This window comes from Juglans regia, chromosome 3 (assembly GCF_001411555.2).
Source record: "Juglans regia cultivar Chandler chromosome 3, Walnut 2.0, whole genome shotgun sequence".
Taxonomy (NCBI): domain Eukaryota; kingdom Viridiplantae; phylum Streptophyta; class Magnoliopsida; order Fagales; family Juglandaceae; genus Juglans; species Juglans regia.
Genome location: NC_049903.1, coordinates 22,845,140 through 22,870,580, shown reverse-complemented (window position 1 = coordinate 22,870,580; position 25,441 = coordinate 22,845,140).

Here is a 25,441-nt window from a genome sequence, read left to right as displayed (position 1 = left end):
GAATGTAGGAAGTGACGTGCGTATTGTCTAGGATTGGGATGCGTGACTTAGTCAGTCTGAGTCATGCATCGGAATGAAGTTAATAAGAAGAGTAAGATGAGGGTTTTAGTGTCTTAACCCTAAGGTGAATCATGGCGTTCACTCTAGTGGATAAGCACTCAAGGTAGGATGTTGAGTTTGGAAGAGGTAGTGATCGTAAGTGGATTCTCAAAAGTTTTGGCATAGTAAGGGACACGCAAGAGCCCGGGGATAGAAGGAGAGTGTCCCATGTAAAGTGTAGCTATGTTTCTAGTTTAGTTACTTATGTACTAGATAAAGAATGGCACTAAGGTTATGTGTATGCATGTAAGTTGGTTGCCATTTGACACGTACGTGAATATACTGCATGGTATGAGAATAGCATGGAGACCAGGTAAATATTATGTTCATCCGCTTCTAGAGTTTTCTAAACATACGAAAGAAAAGAAAAGAAAATATTTATCTTTACAACGCTTTACAAAATGAATGAGCTTTTAGGAAAACATGTTAAGTATAAGTCTTCAAGTATATATGTACGTAATGACCATTCTTGGCAGCCCTTTTTTATGCAACCCAAGTATGTAATTGTATGCATGTGATAGATGACTATACATAGTAGCTATTGGATGTAGCCTTTTTAAAATGAAAACGTGAGGCTTATGCCTAATGCTTTTACATATTGATGCTTTAAGTGATGCGAAGAAAGTGTTTCAAAATGTCCCTATGAACTGTATGCTTTATGGATGACATAGATCGATGATTTCAATGATGCCTCGATGATGTGATGTTTAAATTTATGCTTATGCCTTTAAATGATGTTTTTCCGTGAATGAAATGACTAATGAAAGAATGGAAGAAAAGACTAAATGAATGAATGCTATGATGTATGAAATTACGTAACGGCCATGATGAAAGAAATAATGCATGAGGGTATCAATAAATGGGCAGATAGCACTGCCCCTAGATCGATGGATTCCTAACCCGCAGCCACAGGCAGAATGAAGGTCCAAAGGTAGATCTGCTAACCCCTGCACACGGGGCGTAATAGTGTGTAATTGTCGATGGAAAGTGATAAGAGAATGCACGAGTCTTCGGACACTTTAAAGAAATGAAGGCATTGGTGGGCGAAATGTTTTACGAAAAGAAAACCGTCCCTTTTTATAAAATCCCCACCTAGTGACATTTTCAAAATGAATGTATGCCTATTGTCTTGTACGCTTGTACGTATGAGTGATAAATGCATGACTAAAATCCTATGTTGCTATATATTTACGGTATGAAGTAATGCTTACTGAGTATTCGATTTATTTTAATTTTTATGTACGCCCCTCCCCCCTCAGGAAGTAAATGAGTAGAATGCGTTAGAATGGACACGATCCAAGGGAAAGAACACTGAAGTCCAAGTATAAGAGTCTTAAATATATGAGAGGCCTTTTAAAATTACAACCTTAAAGTCACCCGCAATCCCTGTATTTTTTAAATGTATAATACTAGTTTTCCTTGTACGGTTTCTACTGGTGGTAAAGTCAACATGTATTGCTTCTATTTGAAAGACGATCTCCATTGTGCTGATCGTCTTCACTTTCCACGGAAGTTAAGTCAAATGTCAGGAAGGGACGCATGAAGTATTGTCATTGTCTGCTTTAACAGGGGCAAATTTGTAATACTTCCAACATAAATTCCTAATTAATATGCCTTAAGAAAATTGACACTGTAAAAAGCCTAAATTAAAATATAGAAAACTAGCTTGAAACCTAAGGCCATATTAGTTTCCTCATTTTTTTCAGGATTTTTCAAAATCTTCTCCAAAATCTATAAATCGACAAAAAAACAAAAAACCATACACACACACTTTTCTTCAAAAGATAACCTAATCACAAAAATAGAAATAAATTTTACAAGAAAAAAAAAACTTTCTAAAAGTTATAGTCAAATAAATTTTCAATTTTATCATCCACTTTTACAATCTCCAATACAAAACATAGGAAATTCTTATTCAAATTTTTCTCTCGTTTCACATAACTCAATAAATAATGCTTCTAAAAAGTTTTATCAAATATTTATCTAAAATCTTTAGTCTTTGTTTAGATTGAAAATTCATCTCAACTCATCTCATCATTATAATTTTTTAAAATTTCTACATAAAATATAATAAATAATTTAATTTTTCCAAATCTTAAAAAAATAATAATATTAAAAAATAATATTCTTATTATATTTTATTCAACTCATCTAAAACTATCTCAACTCATATCTGAATTCAAACGGAATCTTAAAAACAAGCGAACCAAACATGATCTAAGAATTCAAACAAAGTCTTTAAATGAAATTTAAAAAAAAAAAAAATTGAAGTTACTAACGTGTCTTGACATGGGCTTCGAATTCTCAATATATTATATATAAATATATATATATATGTATAAAGTTCAATAATTTAAAGAATTACTTGACCCAAGTCGATGATGTTACGACCTGATGTCTTCATCCTTACATAGATTGAAATTAAATAGGGTCTAAAAGGAGGGGTAGGGGAGAGAAGAAAAATAGCAAAAATTAGAGGAACAAAAAAGTAGGAGGCGAGAAAGAAGATGAATGATTGTAGCAGCAACATATGGCCTACGGCTAGTACCGCACTAACAAATTGATAATCACGTAACTTAAAATGGCCCAATCCTAATGCTCCATTAGTTAATGTTGATCAAGATCATCCTAATTGGATTGGACCAGGCGGCCAGGTTTCTTGCAAATGCCAATTGAATTTATCCTATAAAAATCCATTAATCTATACTTGACATTTATTATTACCAACTCTGTACAATTCTCTATGTACAATTATAAAATATGTAAATATCATTTAATTGTTTTGAAAAAAAATAAATTATTTTATTTTATTTCAAAAACGATTGCAAATATGTTATTATACCAAACATTTTGCATAGTTTGCTTCCTTAGAGGGTAGAGACTTTTGCCCAGCTATATATAAATGCTCTCCGTCGGTTGAATGACACGTAGAGATACAGGTGGCCAGCCACATATGCTGTAATAATATTATCTTCGATCTTTATTTTGATAAATACATATATAATGATTCTATGTTCTTCTTATCCGTTGTTGGTACTATATATAATTCGCCCAAAAGACAAGCTCTTGTGCTGTTTTATACACAAGTTCAGTACAGTGGGGTGCTCTATAATTTATAAAGTTCGGAAGCTTTGAGAAATAGTACTGCTGATAATTTAGGTTCCAGGCCGGTGCACTTGTCATGATATATGTGATAAAAAATAGTAGTATTTTGTAAATTAACTTAAAAGGTTATAATTTTTGTAGTACTGCTGATAATTTAGGTTGCACTCCCAAACAGTAGGTTGGTGAGTGGGAGTCCAGCAAACATTAGTGCGTCAAGAACTTCAAACACAGGAACGAACTGTTCCCAAAAAAGGCAGCGAGTCCACCTGCAAGCTGTCGCTCGTATATTAATTAAGACCAGCACATGCTCGAAATCATAGGTTTTTGGTGCATGATTGAGAGGAATAAATTCTAAAAATATTTACGTAACTATGATGATTTGTGGTTTGGCAACCTTCTAAATAAATTTAATTTTCAGAGACAATAATTGGAACAAACTCTTTTTGCTTCGTAGAACGGAACATTCCGTAATACCGTATCTCAAAGATCGTCGTTCATGATATATATATATATATATATATATATATATATATGTAATATGGACTGCATGCAAAAGGTTTCAAACAGATTTCAAACTTCTGTCCATTTTTTTTTTATACATTTGGGGTGGGGAGTTCGTTTCGAACTCCATACGTCTATTTTAAAAGCTGAAGTTATGTCAATCAAGCTACAAATATTTGACTTCAAACTTCTGTCCATTTGATGTAACTTACAATTGCGAGACGATTATGGAAATTGTTGGACAGTGTTCACAAATCTTAATTATTGTATGCGACTCTATTAAAAATTACATATATAATACAATCATGTCGAATGAAATAAAAACTTCAAACAGGAACGCTTAACTAATTTTCGGGTCTTCGTGGGTGCAGATATAGAGGAGAAACATCATGTATTCTTTATGCCACACGCAAGTTACATGAACTACTGATCTATGAAGATAATATAGGGCAAAGGGAAAATGAAATTTTATTTTTCCTTGAAACATCAGAAATTAAATAAGCATATATAATCTTTTGGCAATATATATAAGAGAATATGGATCGGTGAAAAATGAAGTAATTCATTCCTTAATTATAGGATTATTTCCCTATGATTGTTTGAACTCGGCCCTATGTACATGATTTTGATCAGCAAAAAATGGGGAAGGAAAAGGAGTGAAATGCACTAACAGATCGAAGAATTCCTTCCTTTATCTTCTAAAATTGTTTTTTTTTTTTGGGGGGTTGTCAACCTAAGACTTCCATTTTGAAGTTTGGGTATTGTGATATATGCTTTTGACAAAAGCACAAAAACAGAAAGAAAGGAAAAAAAAAAAAAAAAAACTGAGAAATGCAACATGATATATGAGGACTTCATGTTGTTAATCGAACAATGGAAATAATTTTTAGATCCTTTTAATTCAGTTTGTTTTGTCGACAAAATAATAAGCCAGACTTTAGTGAAATTTAAAGTCAAATACCCAGCGATTATATATTTTTGCACAAACACTGCAATTCAATTAAGTTTCTGTTATTTCTTGGAAATGCATGCAATATTGTAAGTTTTGTTATGAAACTGCAATAACGTTGCTCTCTCTCATTGCTTCATAAATCTCAACTTCTTTTCGATTCGTAATTTCCTGCTTGCTAAACTGCTTGTCACAGTTGATCATTTCACCGAAAATAATTAATTACAAATAAACAATTTTCTTATAGTGCATTTAACGGATTCCTTGCATAGTTTGTAATTATTCTATGATTTCTCCTCACTCTCTTTCATCATGTCTGTGTTTTTTAGGCTTTTCTTCTTTGCTATTTGTTTTACACACGTTGTATGTGTTGAAAACCTATATATAGAAGATAATCATATAACCTTGAATGAATTAGTAATGCATGTGAATATAAAAACAAAACCTCTGAGCGTCATAGAAGAGATCACTAGATATTGTCAAAGCCTAACTTTCGGCTGGGTTGAGTTTTGGTCAGGGATGGGCATTCCCTTTTGTATACCCTAGGTTTCGGCGGTTAGGCAACGGGAGTGTAAGATTCTAACGTCCCCGAACGGAACCAAGTTCTCAGTGGAATTGGTCGATCGAGACCACATCCAGATTAAGATCTAACATCGCGCCTGTCGACGTTTTCCAAATTAAGATCTAAAAACAACAGAAAAAGTGCAGCCACTTGCTTGCTTAATTAGGAATGGCTACCAAGCTATAAGCACGGATTAATGATTTTTTCAAACAAAAGTAATCGAACTGTGGAGATGGATCGGATCAGAAACTGCGTACGTACGAAACGGCTTGTAAGAACACGATCGGAGCTCAGAATTCGAAGGAAAATCAGAGAGAACGTGCTCGGAGAGATCTATAGTTCAAGCACGAGTTTTAGACTGAGAGAGATAAAGCTAACACGCCGTACTGATCTCTCCGTGGATACGAGTGATAAGAAGCTCCTTTTCTCTCGCTAGGGTTAATTTGTTCTTTTGCCTTTTTTGGTGTTGTCAGTCGGAAGGGGAAAAAAAATTCCGAGTGATATTAGTTCACTTTAATAGGTCGGAAGATACAAATCCTAGTACTTTTAAGACAAAAATTTCCAGAAATCTGATTCGACCTAGATTAAGTTATCTTCAGCCATATAATTTTTTGTGTAATGTGAATTATTTTCTATTTCAGTTATACAGGATTTTTCTTTTTGTCCAGTGGCCATGCTCGATCCACAGAACATAAAGTATGAATTGTAAAGAGAACCTAAGGAGATAACAGAAAAAGAGACAACAAAGAGAAGAAATTATAGAAACCAAACCATAGATAACATTAATAATTCTTGAAAACAAACAGGGTAGACCTGTTAGGTCACAAACTATATACACAAACAAGCCACACTTTCAAGATCCAGTTCAAGGAGATCGAAGGCAACACGAATTTAAGAACACAGATAGAAAGCACACTCATCAATAGCAAGAGAAGATAACCAAGTCCAAGATCCAAACCCCCCTTCAAAGTTTATTGGTATTCACAAACATCTTAGGGATTTCGGTCGACTTGTCTTTAATTAAGCTCTTCCAGGGGTTTTCGGTTCATGGCCTGTATTATGTCCTGCAGGCTTGTAGTCAACGGTTTCAAAATCAAACCCTTGATGATCATTCCCATCCTTAAAGAAGACTGGTGCATCCTGTAAATTGAAAGATACTTGATCATGAACATGACATGGTTGGAGTATCAGATTTAACAATCAAAACATAGATAGAGAGAGAGAGAGAGAGAGAGAGACCGGAACCAGAAGATCTTGAGCAGATGGGTCTTCCTTATTTGGCTTTATCATTCCTATTAATCAAGCGAAATAAATAAATCCATCAATGTTAATACAAATGAAAAAGATCTACACCGAAGCGAGGATGAGAACTGAGAATGAAAATTACTAGTTGTAGGAATAGCAGCACTTGATGTAAGGCCCAGTTTCTTCATCAGTGGCCCGGTCCTTCGTGTTTAGTCTGAACGGCATCGTTTAGGTAAGTTTTGTTTTCCTTTCTGTTTTCCCTCCCGTTTCTTTCTCCCTCTTTCTCTCTTTCAGTTTCTGATTTTATTTTTCTTTCTCACGTCCAGACCTCTCCTTCTCTCCCACGTTTCCTTATTTTCTCTCGGTTTCTTCTTCATTTCCATTTGTTGGCAATGATTTGAGGTTCCGAATATTTCCTCATTGTTGCGGTTTCTGTTTCGTTTATTTTCCTTCTGGTTTTTCTGGGTTTCTCTTGTGCAGTCAGACTCCCCAACAGGTAAATCATTTTTCGCCGATCATCTCTCCTTGTTTGCTTTGGGTGATTTCGTGATTTTGAATCACATGGCTTAGACTTTCTCTCATGCGCTGCATCTGTTTCAGTGGGTTACCGATTACTGCACTTCCTCTTCCTCTCCTTTTGCTTTTCGGTACTCCCTCTACGAATTAGTGAGCATCATTTTTCCCAGCCTTCATTTCGATTGGTAAGGGTTTCTTTCTCATCCAAGTTTTGGTTTCTCCTTCTGTAACCGTGCGAATTCTGCTTCTTAGTTTTGGGTTTGATTTATCTTCTTTTTTCTGCAGTTTTCTGTTTTGGCCGTGAGTTTCTAGTTGCTGTGCGTGGGATTATTTCGGGTTGGTGTGTTTCGGGTAGGCATTGAACTTTTGCTGGATTTTCTCAATGCCGTAACATACTCATGCAGTTCTTCTTCAAATTTATTTTGATTTTATCCTCATTTCTGCAGTTTGTTGTTGCTGTGAGTTGAGTTTGCATTTCGTCAGTTCTTGGACTTCCGTGGCTTGTGATTCCTAATTCTTGGTCTTTTAAGTGAGTAAGCCAACACTTTGTTTTAGAATGGTCTTAGAATTCTTGATTATTGGTGTTGGGCATTGACTTTGGAGGGTGTTTTAGTAAATATTAAGATTAGTATATGATATTTTGGATTGAATTTAGGGCTGTCCAGATTACTACTTGGTTGACTTAGTAAACTATTTTTTTGCTATAATATGGTTTGGAATGGTGAATTTTAATTATTTAGATGGAGGTTGTGTTATTTTCTTTTAACACTTAGTTTATATATTTTTTTTATGAATAGGCGACGAGATTGATAGAGGTCAATTTCAAGGTTTAGATAATACGCTGCAGGAGTCAGGTTAGCGGGGTTCCTATGCTGGGTTTTATACAAGTTAATAAGACTGAGGTTGATTTTATGAAAACTTGCATAATTTGTGTTGTGTTGGGAACTTGTGAAAACAAAGGTCAACCTCGGTCACTATTCTGCATTATTCATGAAATCTGTGTGAAAAAGAGAAAAATATGTTCTGACATGCATTGTGTAAACATGAGCTAAATTCTGTCATGTGGTTTCTGAAATCTGAAAAATGGGCGATATTGAGAATATGAAACGTTGTGCATTTATTTGAAAAGATATTCTGGCTTTTGTGTTCAGTGTGTGTAAACTGTTTGATTCTGCTTTGATACTCTGTATTATTCTGATATAACACCTGAAAACCTTTGGCATGGTGTACTGGTTTTCGTATCTAACTCTGTCTCTGCTTTGCTGTGCTCTGCTCTGTTATGCTCTGCTCTGTTTGGGTTGGTACCAACTTCTCTGTCTCTGAGTGCACCCACTTTGGAAACAAAGTGGTTTTATTGTGGTCTTTCCTGTGTGCACACTCGGGGCTCCGAGAAGAATAAAGGAAAGATTTCACCTCTGTCTCTGCCTGGTTTGGCCACCGGGGTTAGCACAACCCTACCACGGGGGTGAAACATGGTCTCTGCTCTGTTTGATGCTCTGTTTTGATCTGATGATGATACTCAGTTTATGTTATGCCAAAGTACCATGGGTTTTACTTGTTTTAAAACCATCGCTCTGTTATTTTGAAAATATGTTCTGTTCTGCATGATAACTCTGGAAAATATTTTATTCTGCATACTCTACTTTATAAATGCTCATGTTTGCACGCTAGCATATGATTTTCTGCTTACTGAGTTGTGATAACTCACCCCCCTATCATGATAATATTTTTCAGATGATGTGGAGAGTCCAAATGAGGACCTGGATTAGATTGGTGAACATGGATTAAGCTGAGGAGATGTAGTTGGAATAAAGACTCTTGATGTTCTTAGTTTTTAATGCCTTTGAGTTTTAATTATATGTTTGGGTTTAGTAGGACCTATGGTGTTTTCAGTTTGGTATGTTACTATTACCGGGAGGTTATGGACCCCTTTGATTTATTATTATTGCATTAAAGTTTGTGTGGAGTTTGTAATGAGATTATTGAGAAGATTTTAGATTGATTTCATTTATAAAGTTTTTGGAGAATTTTTCTTTGGATGTGTTGGGAGACATGTTTATGAGGGACCAGTAGTAATTCTCCAAGCCACCCGGGTTTGGGGCGTTACATTTGGTATCAGAGCCAGGTTTGAATTCTGCATACTATAAACCTTGGAGGTTTAGATTTCTGTGGGTTCATAGGAGGTAAAGATTTTAGAGTATAGATAGTGATTAAGAAGTCATTTTTAGATTTATTATGATAGTAAAGCGAACTATAGGATTGAATATTGTTGATGTGGAAAGTCTTAGAATTCGCAGGCATTAGGAATAGCCATGAGGTGTGGTATTTCAGAGGTCTATGAACTAAGTTCATGTTGATTAAGGTTTAGTTTAATAACGGAGCCTTCTGAAGTAGTTAAATGGGTTTAAGTATTAGTTTTTGGAAATTGACTATTACTACGGTTATATGTACTTTTCTATTCTCAGTTATGAGTATTCTTATAGTTTTGAATTATAATATATACGTTTTGTTTTTACAAATACCACTAAATTTTCTATGTTCTTATAAACTCTATTTTGAAGCGTTGATTAAAAATTCAAGTTATTTTGTCAGGATGCCACCTCGTCGTAGAGAACGAAGCATGTCGGATCTGAATGCGAACGAGAACGAAAGGGAAGCAAACCCGAGTGCTTCCGACGTTTTACGAGCAGCTGCACATCAATTAATTGATGACCTTGTGCAGAATCCCGCGGGTCGCCAGCGTAATTTCAATGAAGGGGGTTGTACTGTTGAGCAATTCAATCGAATGCACCCTCCTTTATTTGATGGGAGAGGCGATCCAACTTTGGCGGAGGATTGGATTCAGGATATTGAGGAGATTTTGCGAGTCCTAACCTGTACTGAGGAGCAAAAGGTGGCATACGCCACATTCAAGCTTACTGGGGAAGCGAAGAGGTGGTGGATCTCTGAAAGGACCATCAGAGAAGCAGAGGGGACAGAGATAATCAGTTGGCTGCACTTCAAGCAGATTTTTCTGGAGCGCTTCTTCCCTAGCTCTTTCCGTGAGGACAAGGCTATGGAATTTGCCACCTTGGTTCAGGGAACTATGACGATACATCAGTATGCTGCTAGGTTTACTGAGTTATCTCGTTTTGCCACTTATTTGATTCCCGATGAGGAAAAGAAGGCACGCAAATTTGAGCAAGGACTGAATGAGAAACTGTATGTGCGTGTGGTGGGTTTCCAGATTCGGAACTTCTCAGAGTTGGTGAACAAAGCAACAGTTTTTGAAAGAACTCTTCAAAGAAGTGCTGTGTTGCATGAACAGAGGAAAAGGACTACTCCTACTGGGTACCAGTCTGGCATGGACCAGGGACCATGGAAAAGAAGGAGTGAAGGTAGTAGTTCAGGAAAAAGGCCGGTTCAGAATAATCAACAGCCCTACCAGTGTAGGACATGCAATCAAGTGCACTCCGGAGAGTGCAGAAAAGGGGCGGGATTGTGTTTTCGTTGTGGCAAATCAGGACACTACATCAGGGATTGCCCAATGCAAAATAGGAGCAACCAGACATTCATACCGCCATCTCAGAGGAATGAAGTATCAGCCCGGGGCAGCAATCAACGTCCTACTGCGCCTGCTCGAGTTTTTGCACTGACACCTGGAGAGGTTGAGGGTAGGAATGACGTGATCACTGGTACGACTCTTTTGTTTTGCTTTAAGGATTTATAATTTCTATGATTTTCTTTTCTTTGATTGGTTCTGGTTAAGACTTTGAATATTCTTGGTTCATGGATGAGTTTGAATGTGATCACAGGTACTCTTTCTTTGTTTTCTAACAATGCTGTTGTGTTATTTGACTCGGGAGCGACACATTCTTTTGTTTCCACGGCGTACTCTAAATTTTGCACTTTAGATGCTGAAAGGTTGAGGAACAGGTTAGTGGTTGCGACCCCAACAGGGAAGTCTGTAGTCTGTAGTGAGATGTTACCTGGATGTCCTCTTTCTATAGAGGGAAGACTAATGCCAGCAGATTTAATAGTTTTCCACATGGTTGGGTTTGATGTGATTTTGGGTATGGATTGGCTGGCTTCCTACCACGCTAGTATTGATTGTGCTAAAAAGGAAGTAGTGTTCAGGCCCTCTAATGAAGGTGAATTTCGGTTCACAGGGTCGAAAGTGAGGTTGACTCCCCCCATCATTTCTGCCATTCAGGTAGGAAAACTGTTGCGTGATGGTTGTCAGGGATTCCTAGCCCGCGTGGTTGAAGCACCAACAGAAGAGTTGAAGTTGGAACAGATACCTATTGTGAGAGATTATCCAGAGGTCTTCCCTGAAGATTTATCGGGACTTCCACCCGAGCGGGAGGTAGAGTTTGCTATTGAGTTAATTCCAGGCACGGCACCCCTTTCGAAAGCACCTTATCGCATGGCGCCGTCTGAATTAGCGGAACTCAAAGAGCAGTTGCAAGATTTGTTAGACAAGGGTTTCATCAGGCCCAGTGTTTCACCTTGGGGAGCTCCAGTTCTTTTTGTGAAGAAGAAGGATGGATCGATGAGAATGTGTATTGATTATAGGGAACTTAATCGGGTGACCATAAAGAATAAGTACCCGCTACCCCGTATAGAAGATTTGTTTGATCAGCTTCAGGGTGCTCAAGTATTTTCGAAGATTGATCTTCGATCGGGTTACCAGTTGAAGATCAGAGCTGAAGACGTGGCTAAGACGGCGTTCAGGACCCGTTATGGCCATTATGAGTTTTTGGTCATGCCTTTTGGCTTGACTAACGCCCCAGCAGTATTTATGGACTTGATGAATAGGGTGTTCCATGAGTTTTTGGATAAGTTTGTGGTTGTCTTTATTGATGATATACTAATTTACTCCAAAAGCGAGATCGAGCATGAAGAACATTTGAAGTTGGTACTTGGGACACTCAGAGACAAGCAGCTGTTTGCTAAGTTGAAGAAGTGTGAATTTTGGCTTGATTCAATCACGTTTCTGGGGCATGTAGTTTCGAAGGATGGTATTTCAGTAGACCTAGGAAAAGTGGAAGCAGTGGTTAATTGGTCTGCACCGAGGAATGTTCATGAGGTTAGAAGCTTCTTGGGATTGGCGGGGTATTACCGTCGATTCATTGATGGGTTTTCCAAGATAGCAGTTCCTCTCACTGCACTCACCAGGAAAAATAATAAGTTTGAATGGACAGCAAAGTGTGAAGAAAGCTTCCAAGAGTTGAAACAGAGATTAGTGACAGCTCCAGTGTTAACAGTTCCCACAGCTAGAGGCGGATTTGTTGTTTATAGCGATGCTTCTAGGCTTGGTTTGGGGTGTGTACTGATGCAACATGGGAAGGTTATAGCTTATGCCTCACGCCAATTGAAAGTGTATGAGCAGAATTATCCCACTCATGATCTAGAACTCGCGGCAGTTATTTTTGCACTTAAGCTTTGGAGACATTACTTGTATGGGGAAAAGTGCGAAATTTATACGAATCACAAGAGTTTGAAGTATTTCTTTACCCAAAAAGAATTAAACATGAGGCAAAGGAGGTGGCTTGAGTTGATCAAGGATTATGATTGCACCATTAATTATCACCCAGGCAAAGCTAATGTTGTAGCCGATGCTCTAAGTAGGAAGTCAGTGGGATCGACAGTTGCAGCTATTACCACTCAGCATAGGTTGCTAATGGATTTAGAAAGAGCCGGTATCGAAGTCATTGCTAGTGATACAAATGCTTTCATGGCCAGTTTAGTGGTTCAACCTCATTTGATAGATAGAATCAAAGCTGCTCAGAAAGTGGACTCAGGGTTGGTGAAGTTAATAGAAGGGATCGGAAACGGGGACAAACCTGATTTTTGTATTTCCAAGGATGGAGTTTTGAGGTTTAGGGGTAGAGTATGCATACCTGCTGATGATGAACTAAAAAGGTTAATTCTTGAAGAGGCACACCGTTCTTTGTACACTGTTCACCCAGGGAGTACCAAGATGTATCGGGATTTGAGAGAGTCCTTTTGGTGGAATGGCATGAAAAGAGAAATTGCTAAATTTGTAGAACAATGCCTGACTTGCCAACAAGTGAAGGCGGAACACCAGAGACCTGCAGGATTATTACAGCCACTTCAGATTCCAGAGTGGAAATGGGAACATATCTCCATGGATTTCGTGACAGGTCTACCAAGGACCGTAAGCGGGCAAGATGCTATATGGGTGATCGTGGATCGCTTAACGAAGACCGCCCATTTTGTGCCCATTAAAGTTTCTTATAAACTAGAGAAGCTAGTTGAACTGTATGTGCGGGAGATAGTGAGGTTGCATGGAGTGCCAGTATCCATTGTGTCGGATAGAGATCCTCGTTTTACCTCTAAGTTCTGGCGAAGCTTACAAGAGGCAATGGGTACTCAGTTAAGTTTCAGTACTACTTTTCACCCTCAGACAGATGGACAATCAGAAAGAACTATTCAGATTTTAGAAGACATGTTGAGGGCATGCTTGATGGACTTCAAGGGATCTTGGATGCAACATTTATCATTGGTTGAGTTTGCATATAACAATAGCTTCCAGGCTAGCATTGGGATGGCACCTTATGAGGTTTTGTATGGCAGGAGATGTAGGTCTCCTTTGTATTGGGATGAAGTAGGCGAAAGAAAACTTCTAGGGCCAGAGATTATTCAGCAGACCACAGAAAAGATAGATATCATTCGGGCTAGAATGAAAGCAGCTCAAAGCCGACAGAAGAGCTACGCAGATAAACGCCGCTGTCAGTTAGAGTTTGCGATGGGAGATAAGGTATTCTTGAGAATTTCACCAATGAAAGGAGTTATGAGATTCGGAAAGAAAGGTAAGTTGAGTCCCAGATACATTGGGCCGTTTGAGATTCTTGATCGGATTGGACCGGTGGCGTACAGGGTGGCTCTACCACCGGCGTTCTCGGGAGTGCATAATGTGTTCCATGTGTCCATGTTGAGGAAGTATATACATGACCCCACTCACATCATAGATCATGAACCCTTGCAGATTCAAGAGGACCTGACCTACACCGAGGAACCATTGCGGATTCTGGACAAGAAAGAGCAAGTGTTGCGGAATCGAACTATTTCTTTGGTTGAAGTATTTTGGAACAATCATGCTATCAATGAAGCATCATGGGAATTCGAGGAAGAGATGCGAGTCAAGTATCCTCACTTGTTCGAAGAGAATTCTTATAGCTTGTAGCGAATTCCGAGGACGGAATTCTTGTAAGGGGAGGAGGATGTAAGGCCCAGTTTCTTCATCAGTGGCCCGGTCCGTGGGTGAAAATGGCCCAGCCAATTTCGTGTTTAGTCTGAACGGCATCGTTTAGGTAAGTTTTGTTTTCCTTTCAGTTTTCCCTCCCGTTTCTTTCTCCCTCTTTCTCTCTTTCAGTTTCTGATTTTATTTTTCTTTCTCACGTCCAGACCTCTCCTTCTCTCCCACGTTTCCTTATTTTCTCTCGGTTTCTTCTTCATTTCCATTTGTTGGCATTGATTTGAGGTTCCGAATATTTCCTCATTGTTGCGGTTTCTGTTTCGTTTATTTTCCTTCTGGTTTTTCTGGGTTTCTCTCATGCAGTCAGACTCCCCAACAGGTAAATCATTTTTCGCCGATCATCTCTCCTTGTTTGCTTTGGGTGATTTCGTGATTTTGAATCACATGGCTTAGACTTTCTCTCATGCGCTGCATCTGTTTCAGTGGGTTACCGATTACTACACTTCCTCTTCCTCTCCTTTTGCTTTTCGGTACTCCCTTTACGAATTAGTGAGCATCATTTTTCCCAGCCTTCATTTCGATTGGTAAGGGTTTCTTTCTCATCCAAGTTTTGGTTTCTCCTTCTGTAACCGTGCGAATTCTGCTTCTTAGTTTTGGGTTTGATTTATCTTCTTTTTTCTGCAGTTTTCTGTTTTGGCCGTGAGTTTCTAGTTGCTGTGCGTGGGATTATTTCGGGTTGGTGTGTTTCAGGTAGGCATTGAACTTTTGCTGGATTTTCTCAATGCCGTAACATACTCATGCAGTTCTTCTTCAAATTTATTTTGATTTTATCCTCATTTCTGCAGTTTGTTGTTGCTGTGAGTTGAGTTTGCATTTCGTCAGTTCTTGGACTTCCGTGGCTTGTGATTCCTAATTCTTGGTCTTTTAAGTGAGTAAGCCAACACTTTGTTTTAGAATGGTCTTAGAATTCTTGATTATTGGTGTTGGGCATTGACTTTGGAGGGTGTTTTAGTAAATATTAAGATTAGTATATGATATTTTGGATTGAATTTAGGGCTGTCCAGATTACTACTTGGTTGACTTAGTAAACTATTTTTTTGCTATAATATGGTTTGGAATGGTGGATTTTAATTATTTAGATGGAGGTTGTGTTATTTTCTTTTAACACTTAGTTTATATATTTTTTTTATGAATAGGCGACGAGATTGATAGAGGTCAATTTCAAGGTTTAGATAATACGCTGCAGGAGTCAGGTTAGCGGGGTTCCTATGCTGGGTTTTATACAAGTTAATAAGACTGAGGTTGATTTTATGAAAACTTGCATAATTTGTGTTGTGTTGGGAACTTGTGAAAACAAAGGTCAACCTCGGTCACTATTCTGCATTATTCATGAAATCTGTGTGAAAAAGAGAAAAATATGTTCTGACATGCATTGTGTAAACATGAGCTAAATTCTGTCATGTGGTTTCTGAAATCTGAAAAATGAGCGATATTGAGAATATGAAACGTTGTGTATTTATTTGAAAAGATATTCTGGCTTTTGTGTTCAGTGTGTGTAAACTGTTTGATTCTGCTTTGATACTCTGTATTATTCTGATATAACACCTGAAAACCTTTGGCATGGTGTACTGGTTTTCGTATCTGACTCTGTCTCTGCTTTGCTCTGCTCTGCTCTGTTATGCTCTGCTCTGTTTGGGTTGGTACCAACTTCTCTGTCTCTGAGTGCACCCACTTTGGAAACAAAGTGGTTTTATTGTGGTCTTTCCTGTGTGCACACTCGGGGCTCCGAGAAGAATAAAGGAAAGATTTCACCTCTGTCTCTGCCTGGTTTGGCCACCGGGGTTAGCACAACCCTACCACGGGGGTGAAACATGGTCTCTGCTCTGTTTGATGCTCTGTTTTGATCTGATGATGATACTCAGTTTATGTTATGCCAAAGTACCATGGGTTTTACTTGTTTTAAAACCATCGCTCTGTTATTTTGAAAATATGTTCTGTTCTGCATGATAACTCTGGAAAATATTTTATTCTGCATACTCTACTTTATAAATGCTCATGTTTGCACGCTAGCATATGATTTTCTGCTTACTGAGTTGTGATAACTCACCCCCCTATCATGATAATATTTTTCAGATGATGTGGAGAGTCCAAATGAGGACCTGGATTAGATTGGTGAACATGGATTAAGCTGAGGAGATGTAGTTGGAATAAAGACTCTTGATGTTCTTAGTTTTTAATGCCTTTGAGTTTTAATTATATGTTTGGGTTTAGTAGGACCTATGGTGTTTTCAGTTTGGTATGTTACAATTACCGGGAGGTTATGGACCCCTTTGATTTATTATTATTGCATTAAAGTTTGTGTGGAGTTTGTAATGAGATTATTGAGAAGATTTTAGATTGATTTCATTTATAAAGTTTTTGGAGAATTTTTCTTTGGATGTGTTGGGAAACATGTTTATGAGGGACCAGTAGTAATTCTCCAAGCCACCCGGGTTTGGGGCGTTACACTTGATATTGAGACAAGGTACGACACAGCAATTAGGAAGAGAAAAAACAATCTAAGGTAAGCTTTGATCTGCGCCATATCCCTCAAACAGATTGAAAAAGAAGCAAAGTTATTTGTTGATGACAAGAGAGAGCCTGTGGGATAGCACTTATATAGAGGAGCAGACTAAGCAGTAGAATTATTAAGTTCGATATAAAAATGAACGGCAAGTCAACTTCCATTTTTCTATTCTATTTTATTTTTATGGATGAGTTCCCACTTGCCAAACTCGTGTTTCTACAAAGATGCTCTCAAGATTATATGCGTACAGTACTATTATTTCATGAGTGGATAAATCCAGGAACGTACGAGAACACTACAATTAATGCCAATTTTCTCGAAATATCAGCTCCAAGAAGATCAAAACATTGCCTCTAACACATTCAGGCCATTATTAAGTGCTTGTGCAATTTGAAGGATCCAAATTAAACTCATCTCGATGCAATATTTCAATGTGTGCCTGTACATATTCACACACACACACATACACACACACATATATATATATATATATTTCTCATGTAACGGGAAGGAGAAATAAACGAGAAATACGCATTGTTGTAATGATATACAAACGGTTTAATTACAAGAAAACTGTTTATTTGTGACCAGTTATTTCTAACGAAAGTGATTATTTCCTATCTAAATGAGTGATCTGTTTTGTCTCAAATAGTCTTTATCTTCACAAATAATTCGTCACAATTGCTTATTTTTCTTGCAATAATTTTTTATAACCTTTTACAAAATCATGCTTTAAAATGAGTGTTTCTAAAATATTATGATACTTAAGTTACTTTATAAAAATCACCTTCACTTAAAGCATAATTAATGTGAAAAAAATTGTAGAAAAGAGCGTTGTGTGCATGCTTATTGTAACTGTCATACCCTGTTCTTTCTTTCTTACGTACGCTTCTTCTTTCTGACGTATGTTCCGTCTTTATGACGTAAGCAAATCCTGAAGACAGAGATTATATGATTATCTGCCCTACTGTCTAGCGACTGCGAGACTCGTCATGCGTGTCGAACCATGATTGTAACGCCCCGGTCCCGCACGGGTCGGAGAGTTACTTCCTAGCACTTAAACTCACATTCCAACAATATAAAAAAAGACTTCAAATTCCCAATATCATTTAGAACATTTGATTCAATTTAATTTCCTCAATATAACCAATTTTCCAAAATGCCAAGTCATCACAACATAATAAAATTTCTTAATAAAATTCGACAATACTCATAAAAAACTTCCTATGCTTGAACCACTACACTTAAATCATCTCACCCAATGCCTCATAATCTTGATCCTCAGCTGAACCATCATAATATCTGAAAAATATTGTGGAGATAAGGGGGTGAGTTATCAACAACTTAGTAAGCAGAGAGCATATACTAACATATAAATATAAGCATTTATAACATTTGATAAGCAGAACAAAACATTTACTTTTAGAATGCATAAACAAAACTTTGTACAAAATCATTAGAGCGAAATTTCCAGAAAAATAAACTTATTTCAAAAAGAGAATCCGTTGGCATTTCTAAACTGAAACATTATAATCTTATCATCGTTTAATATCACATCGGGACAATACCATGTTTAACCCCCGTGGTAGGGTTATAAACCACCATTATACCCGTGGCTGGGCCATAGTCCATGTTTCACCCCCGTGGTAGGGTTATAAACCACCATTATACCCGTGGCTGGGCCATTTTCCATGTTTCACCCCCGTGGTAGGGTTATAAACCACCATTATACCCGTGGCTGGGCCGTATATCCATGTTTCACCCCCGTGGTAGGGTTATAAACCACCATTATACCCGTGGCTGGGCCTTAACAGAAACAGAACGGATTTCATCGAAAATCCGGTTACAAACATATACAGAATCAGAACTTCATGCCAAGATTTTCAGATGATACATCATGTCTAAACAAAACACTGAAAAGTTTCAGATCATTTCACATGTTCGAGATAAACATAAACAAAATATTCTCATTTGTTCATAACAAAACTTTTAGAATTTCTTATTCGCTCTTTTACATAGTTCAGAAACAAAGTGCACAAAACTAGCTCATGTCTACACCAGTCATGACAGAAAAATACTTTCTCTTATATAGAATTTATGCATATGCAGAATAAACATCTGAGGTTGTTTTCAGATCATCTCTTTCAAAAAGAAAATAAACACATTTATTCTCAAAGTCAGCCTCCTTTTGTTTATTTTATGCAAAACTAGTATATAAATCCCGCTTACCTGGGCAACTTAGCTTTTCAGAAATTTCTTCAAAAATGTCGAGTCGACTATAAATCGTCACCTATAAAAATAATCCCAAATTTTCATAAGTTTTCAACCAATCACGGATTTCCATATTTAATCCTAAGCTTCTAAAATAATCTATCTTAATTTCTCAAAACTTAAAATCCTCATAATCCCAAAGTATATCATCACTTCCTAAAAAAATCACCAATATCCACCATGACCAACGTCAAACTCAAAACACCAATATTTAAATTCGAAACAGCCAACAAATTTCATAGCATAAATCAATCACACAAACAACTCCATTCACTAATCCATCCGACCCCCGTACTCCTCGGACTCAGTCCGGCAAAACTAATCAATAATTCAATACAGTGTAATGAGTTAGTGCAAAACTACATTTAAATCACAAAAGTTCTTTGGAAAATATTTACAGTGCTATATAGCAATTTCCGGAAGATCACGGAAGTGCAAGAAGCGGCAACACAGCAACAGAACAGTGTCAAATACACTGTGGCCGTGGGTCTCAAAAACCCACTTTTGAACGGGTGCAAACGAAGACTCGAGATTGATAAGGTAGGGCCTAAGGATGTCGGTGAAGCTAGTGGTGGTGGTGGTTGGTCGTGGGTGGCGGCGTGGGAGGCGGTTGAAGGCCAAAAAGCATGAATCGGAGATGGAGATAGATGGGCTTCACCAGTGACAGATCTGAGCCAAGGATGGGTGCATTAAGTTGCTAGGAGGTCGATGATGAAGTGGTGAAGAGATGGTGGCCGATGGTGGCACGACGGCGGCGCTGGAGTGAAGAGAACGCCGCGGCTTGGTATGGTGTGTGGGGGCTATTGGCGGTGAGTTACAGGCTAAGATTGGTGGGGTGGTGTCGCCGGCCGGTGGTGGAGGCAATGGACTGGGCGGTGTCGGGCACGGCGGCGCGGTGGTGGTGGGCTGGGTGGACGAAAAAGACGCACGGGAGAGAGGGAGGGGGCTGGGTCGCGCAGGAGGAGCAGTTTCGGTAAAGGAAAAAGAAAAGAGAAAAAGAAAGAAGAAAAAAAAAAGAAAAGAGAAAAAGAAAGTGGAAAAAGAAAAATGAAGGGAAAATAAATGAGGTCTAAAACTCACAACTTGGGTCACAAAATTCTAACGAAAAAAATTATTTCAAGACAACAGTTTTAAATAAAATAAATTTAAACACAGTGACTAAGTAAAATAAAATAATTAAATCCAACAATACAATTTTAAAACCCACAAACTAATTTAAATTAAGAGAATTTTAAATGCATAACAATTATTAATATTAAGGAAACACATCAAATTTAATTTTCACAAATTAATAAAAAAATCATAAAAATAAACCCACTAACATCTAAAAATTTAAAACAAGAGAATCAATTTTTATATTAATAACAAATAATCATTCAATTAAAAAAAAAACACTAAAAAAAATACGGGGTGTTACAATGATGGCGTATCTTGAAAGATATCGCGTGACTTCTAGGGCATGCTCAGTGTTTTAAATATGCTGGAAATATTTATAACGAGTATTTCCAGTGCTATTGAATTAATATTTTATCTTAAATATGACAATCATAATCTTTTTGAAGAGCTCCAAAAATATTATAATCGTCGGAAATCATTTTAATATTATTATTAAAATGACCAACAATAACTTAACTTCGATCAACCCCATTAATGGTCACAGATTAATCATTCTCCAAAATAAATCAAGCTAACACACCAACCCTGCAGAATTAAAATTCCAATCTCATTATAAATCAGTCCTTCAAATTGCAATTCTAAAACCTTAAAACCTTAAATTATATAAGAATTACTTTCTGAGATCTGTAAAATTAACAAACTTATATCCAATAATAAAACTATCAACTCCCGAAGCTTTCAAAATCCATAACATTAAATAATAACAAATCATTTTTTAAAGTTTGCAAAACCTTAAACCTTGGTGAAATTCTCGTAAATCTACCCTTAAAAGTTTGTTGAACTTACAACCTACAATTCTAAAGCCTCATGTCAAATCTCCACGAAATCTAAAACCTCAATTATCCTACTCCCCAAAATGATCACCCAAACCAAACCACCCAAACCAAACCGCTCCCTTCATGCCTCAAGATTACAAAAGCAAACCAAGTCGATAAAAGTTCAAACCTACTACACTAAATATTTATACCTAACAATAACATTTTTAGTCGTACCATCTTCCAGCCATAACTTAATCTTTAACCCACTTTTTAGCTTCGAACGAAACGAACAAAATAAAGTAAACTTAATAAATAAAATAACATAATTCCAATTCAAATAAAATAAAATCAAACAAAACCAAATAAATTCAAGTTAAATAAAAATAATAATTTCCAATTAAACCTTTAAACTTTTCTGGTACTGCACACATGGTTTTACCCATTCTTAGTCATATCATTAACCAGCACATATAGTCATTCCTACCATCTAATATTGTAAACCTGACATTGCTCTAAACTCCCGTACATTTTTAGAATCTAAACCTTAAATCTTATAAAGATGATTTCCAAGTCATATCCTACATCCTACAGAATAAGCTTATCGGATCTAAATCCTAAAATCCCATCAAATTCAATCATAAGGTTTTTAGAATCTCGAACTTAAATATCCACATGATCATTCTTAAATTCCTCAAGTTCCTACACTGAAATCTTTACATCCTATGAACCCACCGAAATCTAAACTTCCAAGGTTTATAGTATGCAGAATTCAAACCTGGCTCTGATACCAACTGTAACGCCTCGGTCCTGCACGGGTCAGAGAGTTACTTCCTAGCACTTAAACTCACATTCCAACAATATAAAAAAAGACTCCAAATTCCCAATATCATTTAGAACATTTGATTCAATCTAATTTCCTCAATATAACCAATTTTCCAAAATGCCAAGTCATCACAACATAATAAAATTTCTTAATAAAATTTGACAATACTCATAAAAAATTCCTTTGCTTGAACCACTACACTTAAATCATCTCACCCAATGCCTCATAATCTTGATGCTCAACTGAACCATCATAATATCTGAAAAATATTGTGGAGGTGAGTTATCAACAACTCAGTAAGCAGAGAGCATATACTAGCATGTAAACATGAGCATTTATAACATTTGATAAGTAGAACAAAACATTTACTTTCAGAATGCAGAAACAAAACTTTGTACAAAATCATTAGAGCGAAATTTCCAGAAAAATAAACTTATTCCAAAAAGAGAATCCGTTGGCATTTCTAAACTGAAACATTATAATCTTATCATCGTTTAATATCACATCAGGACAATACCATGTTTAACCCCTGTAGTAGGGTTATAAACCACTATTATACCAATGGCTAGGCCATATTCCATGTTTCACCCCCGTGGTAGGGTTATAAATCACCATTATACCCGTGGCTGGGCCATTTTCCATGTTTCACCCCCATGGTAGGGTTATAAACCACCATTATACCCGTGGCTGGGCCTTAACAGAAACAGAACGGATTTCATCGAAAATTCGGTTACAAACATATACAGAATCAGAACTTCATGCCAAGATTTTCAGATGATACATCATGTCTAAACAAAACACTGAAAAGCTTCAGATCATTTCACATGTTCGAGATAAATATAAACAAAATATTCTCATTTGTTCATAACAAAACTTTTAGAATTTCTTATTCGCTCTTTTACATAGTTCAGAAACAAAGTGCACAAAACTAGCTCATGTCTACACCAGTCATGACAGAAAAATACTTTCTCTTATATAGAATTTATGCATATGCAGAATAAACATCTGAGGTTGTTTTCAGATCATCTCTTTCAAAAAGAAAATAAACACATTTATTCTCAAAGTCAACCTCCTTTTGTTTATTTTATGCAAAACTAGTACATGAACCCCGCTTACCTGGGCAACTTAGCTTTTCAGAAATTTCTTCAAAAATGTCGAGTCGACTATAAATCGTCACCTATAAAAATAAACACAAATTTTCGTAAGTTTTCAACCAATCACGGATTTCCATATTTAAGCCTAAGCTTCTAAAATAATCTATCTTAATTTCTCAAAACTTAAAATCCTCATAATCCCAAAGTATATCACCACTTCCTAAAAAAATCACCAATATCCACCATGACCAACGTCAAACTCAAAACACTAATATTTAAATCCGAAACAGCCAACAAATTTCATAGCATAAATCAATCACACAAACAACTCCATTCACTAATCCATCCGACCCCCGTACTCCTCGGACTCAGTCCGGCAAAACTAATCAATAATTCAATACAGTGTAATGAGTTAGTGCAAAAATACATTTAAATCACAAAAGTTCTTTGGAAAATACTTACAGCACTATATAGCAATTTCCGGAGGATCACGGAAGTGCAAGAAGCGGCAACACAGCAACAGAACAGTGTCAAATACACTGTAGCCGTGGGTCTCAAAAATCCACTTTTGAACGGGTGCAAACGTAGACTCGAGATTGATAGGGTAGCGCCTAAGGATGTCGGTGAAGCTAGTGGTGGTGGTGGTTGGTCGTGGGTGGCGGTGTGGGCGGCGGTTGAAGGCCAAAAAGCACGAATCGGAGATGGAGATAGATGGGCTTCACCAGTGACAGATCGGAGCCAAGGATGGGTGCATTAGGTTGCTAGGAGGTCGATGATGAAGTGGTGAAGAGATGGTGGCCGACGGTGGCGCGACGGCGGCGTTGGAGTGAAGAGAACGCCGGGCTTTGTATGGTGCGTGGGGGCTATTGGCGGCGAGTTAGAGGCTGAGATTGGTGGGGTGGTGTCACCGGCCGGTGGTGGAGGCAATGGACTAGGCGGTGTCGGGCACGGCGGCGTGGTGGTGGTGGGCTGGGCGGACGAAAAAGACGCACGGGAGAGAGGGAGGGGTCTGGGTCGCGCGGGAGGAGCAGTTCCGGAAAAGGGAAAAGAAAAGAAAAAAAGAAAGAAGAAAAAAAAGAGAAAAGAGAAAAAGAAAATGGAAAAAGAAAAATGAAGGGAAAATAAATGAGGTTTAAAACTCACAACTTGGGTCACAAAATTCTAACGAAAAAAATTATTTCAACACAACAGTTTTAAATAAAATAAATTTAAACACAGTGACTAAGTAAAATAAAATAATTAAATCCAACAATACAATTTTAAAACCCACAAACTAATTTAAATTAAGAGAAATTTAAATGCAGAACAATTATTAATATTAAGGAAACACGTCAAATTTAATTTTCACAAATTAATAAAAAAATCATAAAAATAAACCCACTAACATCTAAAAATTTAAAACAAGAGAATCAATTTTTATATTAATAACAAATAATCATTCAATTAAAAAAAAACACTAAAAAAATACGGGGTGTTACAATGATGGCGTATCTTGAAAGATATCGCGTGACTTCTAGGGCACGCTCAGTGTTTTAAATATGCTGGAAATATTTATAACGAGTATTTCCAGTGCTATTGAATTAATATTTTATCTTAAATATGACAATCATAATCTTTTTGAAGAGCTCCAAAAATATTATAATCGTCGGAAATCATTTTAATATTATTATTAAAATGATTTCAATTATTTAAGATATCATGAGATTTAAATTATGTTGAAAACTTTTATTAGTTAAATGGTTTTATTCTTTTTAATATGTTAAGTGAGACTTTATCATTTTATTAATGATGAAGAATATTATTTTATAAACTAAAGTTAATTTAAAATAATATTCTACCTTAATTCCTCTAAGCGCTTTTAATTAAGTTAATAGTTAATGCATTTTGAATCAGTGTTTTAATCCCTCGCCGTTAGATCGTTACATGGATCCCCAGACTAAGGGACTGAATTAAATACCCAGACCCCTCACTTTTCCCTCAGCTCTCTCTCTCTCCTCCCTCTCCCCAGAGTACACAATACGCGGCTTCCCCCACGCCCGATCCTTCCGTAGCTCAGCCCGGCGTCGTCGTGCGTCGCCAGCTCTCACCGCCGGCACCACCAGCTCCAGCTCACGCTAGCGAGCTCAACCAGCCCAGCCCCTCTCTCTCACGCTCTCCCTTTCTCCATTTCGGAAGTGCATTGCCCAAATGGGCATGGTGTGCGTAGCGCCACCGTGAGCTGTCCTTCGGCGCCACCACTACTACAACAGCTTCCTCTTCCACCAGCCAACCTCCTCCAGCAAGCTTGGCCTCCACCATGCAGTCCTCCCTCTCCCCTCATGGCAAGTAGCCGAAATCGGTCTTTGACCCATTTCCCCACCGTGTGCCGCCGTATGCGGCCACCCATGGCCACCAAGCGCCACCATGGACTTCTCCTTTCCTCCGCCTTCCTCCTCCACGTGACCGATGGCCAGAAGCCCTTCTCCACCGCACGGGCTTCCTCTCTTCACATGCACGGCTTTTACACTTTCCACCGTCGTGCACTGCCACACACGACATAGGGCCACCACCTCCAGCCTCCTCAGGCCACCACCGA